Source organism: Hyaena hyaena, unplaced genomic scaffold, assembly GCF_003009895.1.
Source record: "Hyaena hyaena isolate Hyena2069 unplaced genomic scaffold, ASM300989v1 scaffold_1524, whole genome shotgun sequence".
Taxonomy (NCBI): domain Eukaryota; kingdom Metazoa; phylum Chordata; class Mammalia; order Carnivora; family Hyaenidae; genus Hyaena; species Hyaena hyaena.
Window position 1 is genome coordinate 215,389 of NW_024082157.1, and position 14,536 is coordinate 229,924.

At 36.8% G+C, this 14,536-nt stretch overlaps 1 long non-coding RNA gene and 1 pseudogene across 1 annotated transcript in view; one reads left to right on the forward strand and one right to left on the reverse strand.

The window, feature by feature from the left end:
* The window catches only part of LOC120225850, a 150,836-nt gene extending 140,265 nt beyond the window's left edge, over window positions 1–10,571 (forward strand). The window contains exon 3 of the long non-coding RNA XR_005526897.1: window positions 10,480–10,571. This is a non-coding gene — a long non-coding RNA (uncharacterized LOC120225850). The remainder of the gene's footprint in view (window positions 1–10,479) is intronic.
* Window positions 10,572–13,036: 2,465 nt separating this feature from the next.
* Window positions 13,037–13,868, reverse strand: LOC120225849 (annotated as a pseudogene).
* Between the last annotated feature and the right edge of the window lie 668 nt (window positions 13,869–14,536).

Genomic DNA, 14,536 nt, shown 5'->3' on the forward strand with positions numbered 1-14,536 from the left:
AAATGTTTGCTTGCATATTTATTAAGGTTTCATGGTCGACGTTTTCTTATTCTACAGCAGTTATTTCCCACATTTTATCTTATTGAATCATCTTTCCTGTCCAAAGGCACATTAATATACATGAAGTGAATGAACATAGAATGTCTTAGCTCTTCATCTCTGCTATTAAAATGACTGGCACCAATCACAGCATGCCTAATTTGGTCTTGGTAGTTGGTAACCCCTGTGAAGAGTTTTTAAATTAAATTTTTAATTTTAATTCCAGTATAGTTAACATAAGTATTATATTAATTTCAGGTGTACAGTATAGTGATTCACCAATTCTATACATGTCCTTAGTGCTCATTATAAGTGTACTCTTCATCCCTTTTGCCTGTTTCACCCATCCCCCCAGTCACCATCCCTCTAGTAACCATCAGCACTCTAGTTAAGAATCTGTTGCTTGTCATACTTTTCCTTTGCGTGTTTGGTTTGTCTCCTAAATTGCCCATGTGAATGAAATCATATGGTATCTGTCTTTCTTTGACTGACTGACTTTGCTTAACATTATACTCTCTAGCCACATCCATGTTATTGCAAATGGCAAGATTTCATTCATACCACTGTGAAGATTTTAAAAGAACAGATTGGCTGATGGAATTGCACCCTGAATCAATGGCTATGAAGACATTGCTTTAGATCATTTTGACTCAACTAAAAATGTACAGCACTCCTGAGGTTTATGTTGTGATAAAAGAAAAAAATGTGGCAAATATTTTGAATTATGCATGTGTGTATAGGTTTAATGCTTAATAAAATATTAAGAGTGAATTTTATGTCATTCAAAGTATGGAAAATAATGAGTTTTCCTTTCCTATTTTTCATTTTCTGTAGATATGTCTACTCTGGAGTCCAGATTTTTACCACTTCGGGCTTAGCCATATTTTTCATGAGATGACAAATTAAGTCCTGCTGTTTCTAATTCCATCAATAGGAATTGTACTAGAAAATTCTTGATAATATTTTACATTTCTTTTTTCAACTTTTACTGAATTTTCATCCATCTTTCCTGAAAATAGGACCAAGGAGTAAAAACACAGTCCTTGTTCTAGATTGGGATTTTAAATCTGGAGGGTGAGTGTATCTGTGTTTATGGCTTGGCCAACACAAAGTTAAAAAAAATAATAATAATAATAATTTATTAACAGAGGACATGCATACTCCAGTTCAGTCTCCATATTTATATTTCACCTGGTCCTTTAATCTTTATGGTGTGTCACTTGAGCTGCAAAAAGTCTTATTTCAAACAATGACAGTATCACAGTCATTAAATGTTCAATTAAGATTTTACTCTTAACTGCCCTGGAATGTGGGGAGGCTAATCTCTGTAGCCAAGTGATTTGCTAGTTAAAATAAGCATAGGCTACAGATGGGAATAAAAGTAAAGCTTATTTATTTTTTTCCTATTTTGAGAAAACATATTATTTTGTGGTTGTACAATAGGTCCACTTATCAGAAGCAAAAACAATTATAAAACAATGCATGCACATGGTAAGAATTTAAAACAATACAAAAAAAGTTAGAGCAAAAATTGCCTTCCTAACACACTAAAACCCAACCTTCTAGAGTTTGCAACAGATTATAATTCTTGTGTATATTTACAGAATACACCCATGTGTATTTTAAAAACACACATGTTATGCATACTTGTATGCACCTCTCTTTGTCTTAACAGTGTTTTGGAGATCATTCTTAGCACTATGAATAGATTTAGCTTGTTTCCATTATACTGTTTAAGTCTCTATTACGTGGCGATACCTTGAAATAGTTCTTTCTTGATTCTGTAGGATTCTGGTTACTCTCTCTTAACATTGGAATCTTCCTCATCTTTCTTGTCCTCTATTCTCCTCATTCTCCTCCTGTTCCTGCTTATCCTTCAATATGTCAGTTACAATATCACAATTCCATTACCTCACTGTAGCAATAAATGAAAAGTAAGTTTTGTTGTGGGCTTTATCAAAGCAGGTTGTGTGGAAAGAAATTTATTTTGTCCAAGGGAATGAAAAAGGTATTTTACTTACGGTGTATTTTTATGTATATGTATGTACACACACAGACAATAAAGGAAGAGAGATTATAAGTACAACACAGTGGAGTGTTTTAAAGATGCTTGCCAAAGCAAGACAGTTATGTTTTGGTAATCCTGGCTGAATGAAGGGAGGCAGGCAACTATTACCCTCAATATTATAAGACAGTGCTCACAATTTCCACAGAGGAGCATCCATGTGGTATATGGCATCAGGATGACGTAGACAATGGAAAGAAAACAGGATATTGACAGAAATGTTGGTTTCTGACAGAATCTGTAATAGCCTTTAGTAGTCATCAGTGCCGGGAAAATACCAGCTTTACAATGAGAGAAGTGTTGACCTGTGCAAGTGGTAATTTTAGGGAAATTCAGTATCAGGCAAGGCAGCATTTTTTAAGCTATTACTCTAGGCAAAAATTAAAAGCTGCATTAAAGGAGATTTTTGTCCCAAGAAAAATCACCTGAATGGGTCATTTTTGTTTTTCAGACTGAAGAGTAAAAAAATTACTGACAGGAAAAGAGAAAGAATGTTTTGTGCCTTAGACTTACAGAGTTTGGGATATGAAGTGAACCAATTTGAAATCTTTGATTATTCTAGGGCCATCATGGTTTTGTGTGTATTCTTCTAGAACTTTTATAGTTTAAGCTTTCAGTGTAGGTGATCTTCCATTTTGAACTGACGTATTTCTGTCTAGTGTGTAACGATCAATGTAAGTCTTCTGCGTCAAGAGGGAAATTATGACTTCCAATGAAGGGAAAAATATAAGTGACCCATAGGTAAGTAAGAGGAAACGTGTTCTAATTTGCTTGGACCAGTTCATGGCTTATGCCTGTAATTTGTACAGATATCAACAGTATCCACTTTTACTCTCTAATGCCATTTGTTATTAAATGGTCAGCATGACCCATAGGTTACCTTTTGACAGAGAAATGTAGAGCTGCTAAATGACATTGAGATTAAATAGTAGGTTGGGTTTAACAAGTATCATCTTAAACACAAAGAAATTTCCTCCTTTTTATTTTCTGTTCTCTCTATCTATTCCTCACTACCACCTATGAATTCTTATTTTTAATGGAGTTAAATGGTAATGTTAGAATAGGGTTGTAATACCATTGTCAATATAAAAAAAAATTAAAAGTTCTAAAAAAACCCCAAGTAGAATGGAAATCTATTACTGTTAGCATTTTTGTTTACTTTTTGTTAACAAAAATAGACTTTGATTTGTTTCACCCCTGCATGTGACTATCCTCAATTAAAAAGAAATAATAGTTTAAGCAAATAGACTTTGTACCTAATATATCAAGTAACATTGTGAATTGCAGTGTTTGATCCATCATGGGTAGAAAGATGGAGTCAAAAATCTTATTGTAGGTACACTCCTTGGTTAAAAGTGGTCAAACTATAAGCTATGTCTGTATAACCCTGGACAAGATCCTGAATCAACTTAAATTTTGGGGCATTAGAGATAAAAACAGCCCATGATTTATAAGTAGCTCTAATGATTGTTAGGAATATTAGTGAATATAAAATGTTTACCAGTATGCGATTCAACTGTTTATATTTAGTATAATTAATGATATGATGGGACTTATCTCTGCCATTTTGATCTTTGTTCTGTATAATATTTGTGTTAGTTTTTGGTCTCTCTGTTCCCCCAATTCTGCCTTCTTTTGGGTTAAATATTTTCTTACATACTTTTTATATCTAATGCTTATTTAACTATTTTGGAGTTATTTCCTTAATGGTTGCCTTGGGTATTAAAATTATTATCTTAATTTACAACCACCTAGTTTAGATAAATACTAACTTAATTTCAATAGTATGTAAAAAGTTTGCTCTAATATATCTCCACTCCCTCCTGCCTCCTTTGTGTAGTTATCACACAAATTATGTCTTTCTAGATTATAAACCCATGAACGCTATTTTATAAGTATTGCTTTATACAGTTTTCTTTTGAAACAGATAAGAGTTACAAGCATGCATTTATATTGTCTTTTATATTTACCTATGTAGTTATTTTCATTGGTGGTCTATATTTGTGTGGATTTTAATTACTATGTAATGCATTTATAGTTCAGCTTCAAGAACTCCTTTTGGTGTCTGGTGTAGGGCAAGCTTGCAAACAATAAACTCCCTCAGTTTAGTTTATCTGCAAATATCTTTGCTCTGCCTTTATTTTTGAAAGCTAGTTTTGCTTTATATAAGACTGTTGTCTGACTTCTTTTCCCCCAGTAATTTGATTATGCCATCTCTGGTGATTAACATTATGTGTCAATTTAGAAGATGTCAGGATGAGAATAACCTTTAAGGCAATGAATTTTGAGGAAAGCAGATCACCCTTCATAATATGTATGGACTTTATCTAAACAGCTGAAAGATAGAATAGAAGAAAGAGACCCGTCTCCTCAAGCAAGAGAAAAATTATCCAGCAGACTGCCTTCAAACTTTATGTATACCATCAGCTCTCCTGCATCTTGAAACTGCCAGCCCACACCACAGATTTGAGACTTCTTCGCCTCCATAACCACATGAGTCATTTCTTATAATAAATCTATTCATGTATGAGATATACACATATACGTGTTCTATTAGTTCTGTTTCTCTGAATAGCTCTAACTAATACAGATTTTGGTACTAAGAGTAATTCTAGAGGAACAGAATCTTAATTAAGGATAAATTTTCTGAATTAGTTGTAGAGTTCCTGGAACTGGATGTCTAATCTGATTAAAGACATTAATATCTCTGTTTCTAGTAGTAGAGTATATCCATGGTGTGATAGGCAACAGAGATACACAAAATATCACCATTGAATACTCTTAGTCAAACATTTTTAAGAAGCAAGTATGTGAGTGATCATGTATATGATACTTTCAAACATTTTTATCAAACTAGCCATTTTAATCGAGTTGGGTAGATGGTACTAATATCACCCGACAAAGTGGGGAAAGAAAAGGATGAGGTCAGAGATGAAAATTCCCAGCTCAAGTGCTACATAAATGACTAGAAAGCTTCTATGTCTGTACTGAAAGATTCTCTTATAGCCACAAGGCTAAGATTACTAAAAACCAAGCCCAGAATCTTACCTTGTAAGTGGCTGATCCACAATGTGCATTGAATTCTCAGCCTGACATCATGTCTAGTGTTTAAGTGGGGGCATCAGTTCAGGAAGGAATATGATCCTATGTAGAATCAGCACATGTAGAAAGATGTTGAATGAAGCTGAGAGCATTGGGCCCCTAAATTCTGAGGAATCTTTGCCAGTAGAAGCAGGCTTTTCACCCCTTCATGAGCAGGTTAACCCTACCTTGCCTTAGGAAACTATAATAGCCTCCCCTGAGGTAGTTGCCAGATTAGATGATGTCGATTCTCCTCAGGAACCAACCCCACCACCTTCTTTGCTTTTAGATCTATGACTGGACTCAATTCCCAGTATAGTCATGAGTAGGGTGAACTAGACTCCAAAATAACTACTTGACTTTTCTAATTTACACTGACAGAATTCTAATCCACATGGCGTATGTGTGGAAAGTGATATTAAGTGTGCGACCTAGTAATGGAAGCAACATAAAGTGGATCAGGCCATATTTATTGATATGGGCCTAGTAAGCAGAAATTCTAAATTTGGCGAATCAGGAAGGGTTGGAACAGGTTGCTTGGCTTGTCAAACAAGGGCTGAAAGTTGGCCCAGGCTGCAAGAGCTAGAAATGCCAGATCTGCTGTGATTCATTGTAAAAGTGATTCAAAGGCTTAGGGATATTAGAGTGCTGGAATGGATTTGTTATTTAAGAACTACTTACCCAACAGGCAGGGACAAGAAGACATACCTTTCACCATGACTGTAAAACAAATTTGTAAGGGAAGCCCCAGCATCCTTGAAGAGTTAGTTCTATGACTGCTTTTTTTTTCTGAAGGATAAACCTTACAGTGGGAACTGTAGTCACTGATCTGGGGAAAACTAAATACAGTGGGAGTAATTGGATCCTGGGGTGACAGGATGCATGGTTATGGTAATGGATGGCAGAGTCAAAGCAGCAATCAGGGTAGTCAGACTCATGCAGATCTAGGGGATTAGTTAGTTGACCATGATGTTGCTAGAAATGAAATAGATATAAAGCCTACTAAACTCTTACCTGATATATGCGTGTGTGTGTGTGTGTGTGTGTGTGTGTATGTATATCTATATGTATATGTGTATATGTATATGTGTATATATACACACACACACACATATGCAGACAAGTTCTAGACGAATGAATAAAACTCTAGTTTTATTTATCTAGTAAAAACAGCAATGATGGAACCACAATCAATTCCTTCAGCTAGTTTACAGATCCAGAAGCCCTTGAATGAAGGGGATGCTGGCTTCCCTTGAGAAAGAACCTTGGTACACTGCCTAAAGTTTTCTCTTAAGCCTTGTCCCAGCTTTTCCCAAAGGAATTTAAGACCAGGTTAACTGTCCATTGGGGGAAAAGAAATAATCAAACCTTTTGAGGACTACTGGATACTGTCTCTAAACTGACACTCATTCCAGGAGATGCAGACATCACTGATGGTTATTCAGAAGAGGAGCTTATAGAGGTTAGGTGATCAACGGAATGTTAGTTTAGATCCATTTCACGGTAGGCCTATTGGCCCCTAATATCCCTGGTTCTGAAATGTATAATTGGAGTGGAGATATATCAGCATCTGGCAGAATCCACAAATTGGCTCACTAACCTGTGGAGTAAGAGTAATATGGCAGGAAACACCAAGTGGAATCCACTAAAACTACCTCTGTCTAGAAAAACAATAAACCAAAAGCAATGCTCTATTCAGGGAGGGATTGCAAAGATTAGTGCCACCGTTTGAAGAATATAAAGGTGGTGATTCTCACCACATCTCTGTTCTACCTGCCTATTTTTCCTGTGCAGAAGACATATGGATCTTGGAGAATAACAGTGGATTATTGTGAGATTAATCATGTGGTAACTTCAACTGCAGCTGCTGAACCAGATGTGGTTTCATAGCTTTAGCAAGTTAACACTCCTCCTGATGCCTGGTATGCAACTATTGATTTGGCAAGTGCTTTGTTTTTTTGTGTCTTTTTTTTTTTTTTTAATCAGAAGCTTTTTTTTTTTTTTTTGCCAGAAGCATTTACGTTTCAGTTTACAAGGCCAGTAATATACCTTCACTATCCTACCTCAGGAGTATATGAACTCTCTAGACTATGTTATAAATTAGTTTGCAGAGATTTTGATCATCTTTCTATTCCACAAGGTATCACACTGGTCTATTACATTGATGACATTATGCTGATTGAACCTAATGAAAAAGAAGTAGCAATTACTCTAGACTTACTGATAAGACATTTGTGTGCTAGGAGGCTAGGAAATCAATCTGATAAAAATTCAGGAGCCTTCTATGGTAGTGACATTTCTAGGGGTCCAGTGATATGTGACACATTGGCATACTTCTGCTTTTAAGGTAGGAGAGAAGATGTTGAGGTTGGCCCCTTCTAGAATCAGAAAAGAGACACAATATCCAGTGGGCCTCTTTGGAGGTTAGAACAACGTATTTCTCATCTGAATGTGTTACTGACCATTTACCAAGTGTCTGAAATTGAAGCCCAGAAAAAAAAGAAGGGTCTGCAACAGTTCCAGGCTGCCATGCTCTTCCCTTGGGACTTATGATTCATCAGATGCTTGAAGTATCAGTAGCAGGTAGGGACACTCTTTGGGGTTTTTGGCAGTCCCCAATAGGTGAATCACAGTAGGCCTTTAGAATGTTGGAGAAAGGCCTTAATGTCATCCACAGGTAACTACTCACTTGATGGGAGTAATATAAAGTTGGGCTTGCACAGCAGAAATCCATCATCAAATGGAAGTGGTATTTATGAGATGGGTCCTGAGCAGGCCTTGAAGGCACGAGTAAGGTACAAGAAGAAGTGATCCAAATGTACAAGGTCTCACTCTTGCCATGCTATCTTCTCTCTCCCAGCCTGCACCTATGGCCTCATAGGGAGTGTTTATGATCAGCTGAAAGAGGAAGGAAACATTTAGGCCTGGTTTACAAATGATTCTGCATAATATGCAGGCACCATTAGAAAGTCAAAAGCTATAACTCTATCGCCCCTTTCTGGAACATTCCTGAAGAACTTTAGTGAGGAGAAACCATCTCAGTGAACATAACTTTGAGTAGTGCTCCTGGTTGTTTATTCTGCTTTGAAGAAGAAATGGCCAGATGTGCAATTATATACTGATGCATAGACTGGCCAGTGGTTTAGCTGAATGATCAAGAACTTAGAAGAAATACACTGGGAACACTTGTGACAAGGAAGTCTGGGAAAGAGGACTGTGGATAGGCCTCTCTGAACAGGCAAAATCATTAAGATATTTATGTCCCATGACAATGCCTACCAAATGTAACCTCAGTAGAGGAAGGTTGTAATAATCAGGTGCATAGGTTGACTTGTATGAAGACTGGTCAGCTTCTTTCTATAGGCACTCCTGTCATTACTCAGTGGGCTCATGAACAAAATGGCTATGGTGACAGGGATATAAGTTATATATAGGTTTACACTCACCAAGGTTGACCTACCTGTGGCCAGTGCTGAGTGATCAATCTGCTAGAGGTAAAGACCAACACTGAGTTCCCAGTATGTTACTGTTACCTAGGGTAGTCAGCCAGCTATCTGGTAGCAGGATAGTTACACTGAACCACTTCTATCAGTGAAGTGGTAGTGTTTTACTCTTACTGGAATAAACACTTACTCTAGGTGCAGAGTTGCCTTTTCTGCATGCAGTATTTCTTCCCAAACTGCCATTCATGGACTAGTAGAATAATCTTATGCACTGTCATGGTATTTTACACCATTGTCTCTGATCAAACAACTAACTTCCCAGAAAATGAAGTGTAGAAATGGGCTCATGCTCATAACATTCACTGGTCTTACCATGTTCCCCACCATTCTAAAGCAGCTAGCATGTTAGAGTAGTGGAATTGCCTAGGACACTGAGGTGATTCTGTTGGTTAAGCATCAAACTCTTGGCTTTGACTCAGGTCATGATCTCACTATTCATAGTATTAAGTCCCATGTTAGCCTCACTGACAGCAGGGAACCTGCTTGGGATTCTCTCTCCCTCTATCTCTGCCCCAGCCCCTCTCAAAAGAAGGAAATAAACATAAAAAAATAGAATTGTGGAACTGCCATTTGAAGACTATAGCATTAGATAGGTGGCATACTTTGTAGATTGAGTCAAGGTTCTAGGAAGGTCTGAATTAGTTTTTAATATATAATGCTGTTTATCCAGTAACCAGGCTGCATGGGTCTAGGAATCAAGAGGTAGAAATAGTAGCAGTATCACTCACTATTATCCCTACTATTTAACTAGTGAAATTTTTGCTTCCTATTCCCTGAATTCTATGCTCTATGGGCTTAGGGGGTCTTAGATCCAAAGGGAGGAATTTAACTGGAGGATTAAATGGCCATTCAGCCATTTTGGATTTCTCATGTCTTTGGATTAAGAGGCAAAGAAAGGAGGTACTGTGTTGGCTAGGGTAATTTATCCTGATTGCAATGGGGATATTGGACTGTTTTTCCACAATGGAGAAAAAGAAAAGTATATGTGGAACACAGACATATTAGGGTTTCTTAGTATTACCATGCTTTGTGATTAAGGTCAATTAGGTAGGACCGTTAGTGGCCCAGATCCTTCAGGATTGAATATTTGGGTCACACTACCAGGTAAAGAACCATGACCAGCAAAGTTGCTTGATGAAGTCAAGGAGAATACAGAATGGTTAGTTGGAATTGGTAGTTATGAATACCAGCTGTGAATATGTGACCAATGACAGAATCAAGTTCTATAATTGTCATAAATATTTACTCTTCATTTTATTATGAATATTTTAAAGCATATATCTTTGTTTTCTTCCCTCGCTTATCCCCTTACTGTATAACAAAGATGTATGGACTTTATATCATAGTACTTAAGTACTATTGATTTTATATCATAGTATTTTAGTTAGGGGATATCAAGGATAAGGGTGAACATGATTCAGGTATTTTGCATTTTCCCGGGAAGAGGAATGGTGCGTTTTTTGTCATATGCAGGATAGTTGTACCATACAAAATGGAAGTATAACCTTGTTATTTTCTTTATTTGGAAGTATGGCTTAAAGATAAGCCAAATTGACAAGGGGTGGACTTGCAATGGTTAATTTTATGTATAGATTTGGAGGGTGTTTTTGTAGAAGGTCAACATTTATGTCAGTGAATGTTGGTAAAGAAGATTGCCCTCCATGATGTAGGTAAGTCTCTTCAAATCTGCTGAAGTTCTTAATAGAACCAAAGGGCTGGCCTCCTGCATCAAGAGAAAATTCTCCAACAGACTGCCTTCAGACTTAGTTCACAATACCATCCCTTTCCTAGGTCTCTGCCTGTCAGCATTTAGTCTGGCACTGCTCTCCTGGTCTCAAGTTGGCTGGCCCACACTGCAGATTTTAAACTCCTCAGAATCCATAGTCATGTGAGTTAATTCCTTATAATAAGTAAATACATATATCCTTGTTGATTCTATCTCTCTGGTGAACCCTGACTAATGCACCAAATCATTTCCTTTATTGTTTCTGATGAGGTGTTAGCTGTAAATCTTATGGGGTTCACTTGTATGTGATAAGATATTTTTCTTTTGCTGCTTTCAAGATTCTCTTTGATTTTTTTTCCTAATGTTTTTACTATGTGTTTGTTTTTGGATCTCTTTGAGATTATCCTACTTTTTTTTTTTTTTTAAATGTTTTATGTATTTCTAGGAGAGAGAGAGAGAGACAGCGTGAGCAGGGGAGGGTCAGAGAGAGAGGGAGTCACAGACTGAAACAGGCTCCAGGCTCTGGGCTGGCAGTCAGCACAGAGCCCGACGCGGGGCTCGAACCCACGAACCGCGAGATCATGACCTAAGCGAAAGTCGGACGCTTAACCGACTAAGCCACCCAGGCGCCCCAAGATTATCCTACTTTTTGGATGTTTAGATTATTTTCTAATTAATTTAGGAAGTGTTTGACCATTTTATCTTCAAATAATCTTTCTGAGACTTTCTTTTCTCTCAGGATGAGCCTTGTAAAATGCTTATGTTTGTATGCTTAATGATGTCTCAAAGATCCATGAGGCTTTGTTCTTTTTTTTTCATTGTGTCTCTTTCTGTTTCTGGAACGAGATCATCTCGACTGGCTTGTCTTCACTTTCACTGATTCTTTCTTCTATCTGTTCAAATCTGTCGCTGTGCTACTGTGGTGAATTACTTCGTTTCATTTTTTATGCTTTTTACCTCCACAATGTCTGTTTAATTATATTTATGATTTCTGTCTTTTTATTGATATTCTCTAATTTAATGAAACATCATTCTCATATGTTCCTTTAATTTTTCAGACATGGTTTAAATTTTTTAATGTATTTATAAGAGTTGATTTAAGCTACCTATTAAGTCTAATATCTGCTCTTTTGAACAGTCTTTTCATTAAATCTGTTTGAAAAGGCTGGAAATATGTATGTATATTTATATACATTTGCATATGTGGTATCAATTACATTGAGATATATCTAGTAAATATATTAGGCATTAATATATAATATACACAACAGATACACATAAAATTTACTTTCTTTGATTGGAAAGTTTCCTTTTAAAACTTTGGAATATTCTTCCTGGTATAACTTTTGAAACAGATATTTGGGATTTGTAGTCTGAAGTCTGCTGTAGCTAGAGAACCATTTATTTGTTCAAAGTTCCATAGGTAACATTCCACTATTTGTCATTTGGTTGGTTCCTTGGACTTAAATCACTTCTTTTCTGGGCCACTGCTTTACTTTTACAAGTTTAGAGATCAATTTGGTGTATTTTTAAAATCTCATGGATTTTTGAGTGTATCATAACCTGAATAACATCTTTCATTTTGACTACGTACTGATGCTTGTGCTGAAGTCTCAGTAAGCATATTTTCCAGGAGATTTTATTGTTTGCGAGTGTCAGAACCTCAGTTCAAACTAGCCTAAGAGGAGGAAAAAAGCTCATGTAACTGAAAAGGACAGAAGCATCAACTTCAGGCCCAGCTGGATCCAGGTGCCAAATAATAGACAGGGATCTGTTTTATTTCATCTCTGTTAACTTCATAATCTCAGACAATCCCTTGCCTCACCTTTAGTAACCCCAGAATCCTCTGAATGTAGCTGCTTCAAGAAAATAAGCTTCTTGGGGCGCCTGGGTGGCTCAGTCGGTTAAGTGTCCGACTTCAGCTCAGGTCATGATCTCATGGGTCGTGGGTTCAAGCCCCGCATGGGGCTCTGTGCTGACAGCCAGCTCAGAGCCTGGAGCCTGCTTCTGATTCTGTATCTCCCTCCCTCTTTGACATTCCCCTGCTCATGCTGTCTGTCTCTCTCAAATAAATAAATAAATAAATAAATAAATCACTAAAAAAATTTTTTTTAAAGAAAATAAGCTTCTTTTTTTTTTTTTTGGTCATAAAATATGGATATTTTATTCCAGCTCTGGGAAATGAAAAAGTGGGGAACACATCCTTCCACACAACATTCTAATATAGCTGACATTAATTTAAAAAAGGTAAAGCAATGTGTATATGTGTATCTGTATAAATATTTTTATGCCCACATACATATTTGCTCAGATCTTAATCTCATCAGTGTTTATATATTTACTCTAGTTTTGGGTATTTTTTATAAACACCACTAAATATCATTAAATACATCCCAATATTTCTACTTCTGCCTCTTTGTCAATCATTTAATATTGTTTGAATTAAAGTCACAGTTTGTGCTTTAATTACTTATGTGATTAGTCAAATTGTACATTACATTAGAAGATGTAAGGGGAAAACTTGGTTTAGGTTATATTCTATGTCTCACAGTTACCCTTCACATGATTTTTTCATCATTATTTTCAACTTCACACATCTAGTAGTTCTTTATCCAGACTATTTCAGCTTCTAGTGCTGTAAATATCTACATCCTCTGGATGGGACTGCCCATGATCCATGAACTTGGGGTCAGGCATAAACTGTGCAGCACCTGAGGTAGACTCTGATTCTGTCTTTGTTTCAAAGATGAGTTCAGTTGGCAAAGGCACTGAGTGTTTCAGGTTCTAAGATGTTTTTGCAGATATTTCTATTTCAGCAGAGATTTCTTCTATCTTAGTTTTTTCTTTCAGTTTAGAAAGTGACTCTTTTTTGTTGTTTTTTGTCCACAATGATTTAACTGCTTCGTAAATTTGCTGGCTTGTAGTATATGTCTTTTTCCCAGTTACCTTTGCGATTATTACTGACTGAACTGGATAGCAAACAGTTGCTCCTAAAGTGGCCAGTCCCAGTGGATAAGCAATTTTCTTAAACCTAGAACCTTTTCTTGCTGAAAACAAGCCTGCTAATCCCGAAACTGTAATCACTCCAATTTTTGGAAGAAAATCTCGAGGTGGGTTCTTCAGATAGATATAAGCATCTTTTCCATAATGTACTGTATCCATTATCCCATTTTTCACAAAAACATAAACACCCTTGCACCAGTCAATATAATGACCAGTTGTTGTGCAGATGTATGCAAAGCCCATTTGTAAATGACCAGGCTGATCTTCAACATATTTAGACTGCAGAGGTGGTGTGGTATATATGGGGAGCTGCTCTGGTTTTACTAGATGCTTTTTCAATTCTTCTTCTTTGGCCGCATGCACACTTATAGATGCACATATCAGACCTGCAGGTATGGTTGTCAGCTTTCCCATCCTAACAGCCGCCATGTCTGTGACCTTCTCCGTCTAAGTTTTTATAGGGTGGGCCAGAAAATAAGCTTCTTAATTGGCTTGATTTGGCTTCTGTGCCTATCCCTGAAGCAATCACTGAAGCCAAGGAATGGATCACTCTGATTGACAGGCCTGGGTCATGATCCTCCCCCTGGAGCAGAAGGGATCAAGCCCACGAGAATTACATGAACTCAGAATTGTGGCCACGGAAAGGTGTCTCTCCCACAAAAATTAAGGTGCCCTCAGGGACAGTTTTTAATGATAGCTTTTCATGCTGTCATTATGGACCATAATTTTCTGTTTCTCTGCATGTCTAATAATTTTTGTTGAAAAATCAACATTTAAAAATAATATAATGTGACGGCTCTGGAAAACAGAGTCCCCTGCCAGCCTCCTTAAGGTCTGTTGTTGTTAGTGTTTTTTGGTTTGTTTTATTTTGTTTTATTTTCTAGTGACCTTCTTGATCTAATTTTGCAAAGTGTATGTTTTTTATTGTATGCAGCCACTGAAGTGTATGTTTAATTAGCTTAGTTGTTGGCTAAAAATTAGATTTTTAAAAAATACCTTGATCCTTTATGTCTCCTGGTCTTTGCAGAGAGGCTCTGCATGTTTGGGCACATACTTTCCTCGTTCCAGCAGTTTACAGCTTCATCTCAGCTTTCATTTGTTTCTTGCACAGAGCCTCAA